The following is a 5,731-nucleotide window of genomic DNA, read 5'->3' as shown; positions in this document are numbered from 1 at the left end:
TGATTTATTATATTATATTATTATATATTATATTATATTATATATATATATATTATATTTATTTTCTACTATATAATAAAAGGGAGTTTATGTATATATTATATTATATTATATTATATATTATATAAACTCCCTTAGAAAATAAATATATATTATATAGTAGAAAAAATGATTTATTATATTATATTATTATATTATGTATTATATAGGGAGTTTATGATGGGCCATTCAAATGTCCCATCATAAACTCCCTCTTATATATAAGTAGAATGTAGCCATTATATTTTTTTTAATAGTTGGTTTGCTTACTTATTACATCAATTTTAATTCAATAACTTCTTTATTGAAAATCTAATATTTAATAATGATAAAAAATCGATTGGTCTAATATTTGGAAGGGATGCTATCTTAGGCCTGAATTAAGAAGATCTCTCATATATATGATTTATTTACACATTTTGAAATTGAAATGATACAAGACAAGCTCCAATTTGTGTAAAGTCATCCTCACTTTTTTTTTCCTTTTGTTTAAAAAAAGTATTGTCTATGTGAAAAGAGAAAGAAAAGAGAAAATCATATATATTTCAAATGAAGGTATGTACAAAATATATTTATCCATTTTAATAGTGGAAATTTGAATAATGAATGAGAGATGTACAAGATTGGATTTCAATTTTCACCAATTGAGAAACGTTACTGTGAGTCACGTTTTAGCTGTAAAATGTGCTTCAGAGTAACGAATTATAAAACGTTACTGACAATAACGTTTTATGTCTGTTTACTTTGTCAGATTTTTGTCTTTTTGTTATTCTTTTTTTTAAATAAAATATAACCTAAAACGTTACTGTGAACTACGTTTATACTAGTTTTGTAAAAATTTAAAAAACGTATTATTTTGATAAATTAATTTTTATAATAGCTTACTTTGGTCAAAAATTCAGCTAGTTAGCTCCTCCATATTACATGTTGTTTTCTCCCATTAAGATAACTTTTTGTTTCTGTTTCTGCAATTGCATCCATCAATGAGTCAAGTGTAAACCCTACCTGGTTCTTTTTACTTTCAACTTATTATCTTAATGAAAAGCTCTTATATATAGCTATACAAATAGTGAAGCATGGTTTAAAATTATTACAAGGTTAAAAAATCTTAGAAAACCATAATTACGATACACACTTGAATCATAAGAGAGACTTCAAAAATGCAAACATTTGTCTTGCTTCCACGTTTTGAGCCTGTAACTTATAGATCACACAGAGATAATCTTACTATTGTTCCAAACAGATGCGGGGAGTTCGAGCCCACAACTCTAGAGTGAAAAGTATTTTCACGGTCACTTCTTTTATCACTGAATTATCAATTAATTTTATTATGTTTTCACAAGTTAATATACATATATAGTTAGGGGCACCCATTATTATGCTCGAACACCCATTAACCTTGTCTCGAAATACATATATCTATGTAGAAATTAAGAGGTATTTGTATAAAATTAACATAGAGCACCCAATGAACAAATAATTTGATTGGTCCATTGGCTTTTGGGTGGGTACTTAAGGTTCTTTTAGTGTTGTTGAGCTCGGGTTTGAATCTCACTTCAGGTTTGAATTTCACTATTAATAAGTCTTTTTTGTATTTTTGATTCGGCCACTTTTGGAGCACCCACAACCTTAAAATCCCAGATCCATCACTGTATATAGTTATGTAAAAAAACTGCCTCGCCCTCGCCATTGTTTAATGAGAATGGATAAGAGACTGGTATATTACCTCCAAAGACAATGAATGACAAGTTGACATTAATTTGGTGGTCCAGTGTTTGTAACATATCATAGATCAGAAATCACTTCTGAATCTGATTATTTTTATTTGTTCATCGAGATCTTGACATTTTATCCCTTCAGCTAATGAAAATTTCATTCATCCTATAATAATAGTTTGTAACCATCGATGATATGTATATATGAAATATAATAATATACATTGATTATATACAGTACACTGATTAAAACATTTAAAAATATTAAAGATCAAAATTATTCATTATTATAAGTTTTGTTTGCGTAGTATAAAATTTCTTATTCATGTGATCAAAAATATGAAGAATTTTTGGATAGTTAAATTGTTGAGTATAACTCTAATTTTCCCTTTCATACTTAGGCCCAAGTAGAGGTGGGTGGTGGTAGCAGTTTGGTACAGGTATACTGGGCTTTTCTTTCCCTTGGGCCTGATGGAGACCAAAAACCAAGAAAAATAAAAGGGAAAATTTTCAAAACAGCAATATTTTAGCTTTAAGTGGGACTCCTTAGCAACATTTTTATTATTTATTAAAAATGTCATTATTTTAGTTTGTTAAGGGATTAATTATGTATTTATTTTATTTGGCTTAAGTCATATACGACCCCTTAAAGTTGTTCGCATATTTCAGTTAAACACCTTAACTTAGGTTAGTACCTATTGAGCACTTTAATCTTAACAAATTTATATCTATTAAACACAAAATGAAAATCTGGTGAAAGACGTAAGTGCGTGTCTCTCAAACACAAATACATAGCAGATAGACCAATAAAATGATGACACGTGGCAATTAGATAATAAAAGAATTAAAAAAAACAACAAATTAAGTCCAATCAACCCACGTCCATTCCTACCCTGCCCCCGCCCCCGCCCCTCTTCTTCGTCAAAATTTGCTGCTATTTCAAAGTTTTTCACCATTTTGGATTTCTAATCACTTACTACCATAATTATCTAATAAAAAATAACAATTTTTGCTGAAAAAAATAATCAATTTATATTAATTTTATCAAAAAAATGGAACTTTAAAAAAAATGTAAAAGAAGAATAAAAAAGGGTTAGAGAAAGAGAGGCAGACGTTTAGAGGGTGGTGTAGTGAAGAAGTGACGAAGAAGATAGAGGTTTTCCATTTTATTTTTTATAAGTTTTTTAAAAAATAAGTTGAAAAATAAATAAATAAAATATAATTTTTAATTGCTATACGCGCTCGAGGAGTGTGAAACACACTTTTTTTGCCATGTCAGCATTTTATGTCTAAGAGGAATGATTTTTGAATAAATAAAGTGTTCAATAGGTAAAAGCCCAAGTTGAGGTGTCCAAGTGAAATATGTGGACAATTTTGGGTGGCCATAGATGACTTAAGCCATTTTATTTTGACTAATTTGAAAGAATACAAATAATTAATAACAAAATAGAGAAAATCATGGAACAAAAAATATTCAAAAAAGGTTAAAAAGATTTTAAATATAAATTAGTTACGTTTTAAAAAGAGCATAAATAGTCATCTTTCTGTCGAGCGTTTTTTTGCTTTCTTCCTAAGAAGATCAATTTTTTTTAAAAAAATAATTTAGTTTGTCTTCCGAATCATTCATCGGATAACTTCCAAAGCTTCTTCAAGTCGAATACGACATATTTTTGAAACAAAATTTTTCAAAATTGACGGCTATAAATTTGTTGCATCCAGTGAACAATCGAAAAACAATCAAGTATTTTTTTTGACTTTTTTATTTGTTTGGCTGAGATATTCGTATATGTTGAGTACAAGAGTGTTTTTTTTTATATTGAATCAATGAAATCTTTGTATGTATTGGGATTTATAGTTTTGTATCCAAATTATGATGTATAACGAATGAAATTATTATTTTTTAGTTTAGTAGCTATTTTTTTCTATTTGAATGCATATAATAATTTGTATCTCATTAAGTTAATGTAACTAATCGATAATTAACTATATGTTGAATACAACAATATATGAATACAAAAGTGAGATGAAAATACAAAGTTATAAATACAAAGTGAGATTGAATATAAAGTTGTGAATACAAAAGAAATACTTTCTTCATTTGAAATACAAAGTGATTTTGAAAGGTAAAATACAAACTAATCGATCATGAACTATATATGTTGAATACAACAATATATGAATACAAAAGTGAGATGAAAATACAAAGTGAGATTGAATATAATGTTGTGAATACAAAAGAAATACTTTCTCCATTTGAAATACAAAGTGACTTTGAAAGGTAAAATACAAACTAATCGATCATGAACTATATGTTGAATACAACAATATATGAATACAAAAGTGAGATGAAAATTCAAAGTGAGATTGAATATAAAATTGTGAATACAAAAGAAATACTCTCGTTCATTTGAAATACAAAGTGAATTTGAAAGGTAAAGTAAGCACATAAAATACAAAAAACTTGTTGGTATACAATTAGGTTGAATACAAAACAAAAGAGAAATACAAACTTGTTCACATATAAATTGAGATTGAAATATAGAATGAATACCCAATAAAATACAAAATTGTTAGCATATAGTTAGAATGAATACAAATTAAGAAGGAAATACAAACATGTTGGTATACTAATTGAGATTGAAATACAATGTAAAAACAAAAAATGTGAAACTTTTTGATATATAGATAGAATGAATACAGTCAGCCCAATAAGCTCCTCAATTTAAACTATTTTTTTCAGCTATATTCTCCATAACACAAGTTGTAATTCAAACTCTTTTTTTCCGAATAAAGTAAAACTTTTTGTGAGTCATGTTGTATTCTCTTGCCGTCCCACTCTTATATCTCAACATGTTTGATGAAATGTACAATTCATCCAAAAAACTGTTACAACCCAACTAATATATTAGGTCCATATAAACTATTATGGAAGTCCAAAGGTACGTTTGAAATATATATTATAAGAACTTATGCCTCAAGTTGTCTCTCAACTCATGTAAAATATTCATGGGTCACTAGCAGCAAGTAGCCACAAATACACAGAGCAATAACTCCGTAATATGTAAAATATCATAACTATTTGATGAATATCTAAACAAANGAGTAACACAAGTTGTAATTCAAACTCTTTTTTTCCGAATAAAGTAAAACTTTTTGTGAGTCATGTTGTATTCTCTTGCCGTCCCACTCTTATATCTCAACATGTTTGATGAAATGTACAATTCATCCAAAAAACTGTTACAACCCAACTAATATATTAGGTCCATATAAACTATTATGGAAGTCCAAAGGTACGTTTGAAATATATATTATAAGAACTTATGCCTCAAGTTGTCTCTCAACTCATGTAAAATATTCATGGGTCACTAGCAGCAAGTAGCCACAAATACACAGAGCAATAACTCCGTAATATGTAAAATATCATAACTATTTGATGAATATCTAAACAAAATCACATAAAAATTAGAAAATTCGACTGTAAATCTGTAATATATAGAATCGGGGATTTAAACATCAAATCAAAATAAATCAAAATAGATAATGGAAATTACCTTGCCAATCGAGAAATTTGCTTGAATTAATAAAGAGATATTGTTTAACAATAGAGAAAATTTCTTGATGAACAATAATTGAGCACCTTGAAGAAAGATAATCTAGAAACGTGGAAGGAGGGGAAGAAACGTGAATGGTCAAGAAGGTTAATGGGTATTGGTTTAATTTATTTTTTCTTTTTAAACGGTTATTGGTATATAATTTGGCCCAATATAGAACTCTTTCCATAAATAATATTAATTTTAAATACTAAAATCTGAATACATATTATTTTATAAAAATATTGTCATTCTGCCATTTTAAATAAATATTTTGAAGTGTTGTTATTTTAACTAATTATGTTAGTTATTATGACTTAATTGCTAATTTAAAATGATAATAATGAAAAAGGGAAAATGGGAACTTTCGCAAATAGCCACTATACT

Source organism: Solanum stenotomum, chromosome 9 (genome assembly GCF_019186545.1).
Source record: "Solanum stenotomum isolate F172 chromosome 9, ASM1918654v1, whole genome shotgun sequence".
NCBI classification, from domain to species: Eukaryota; Viridiplantae; Streptophyta; class Magnoliopsida; order Solanales; family Solanaceae; genus Solanum; species Solanum stenotomum.
The sequence above is the reverse complement of the archived record's forward strand: the minus strand, read 5'-3'. Positions refer to the sequence as shown.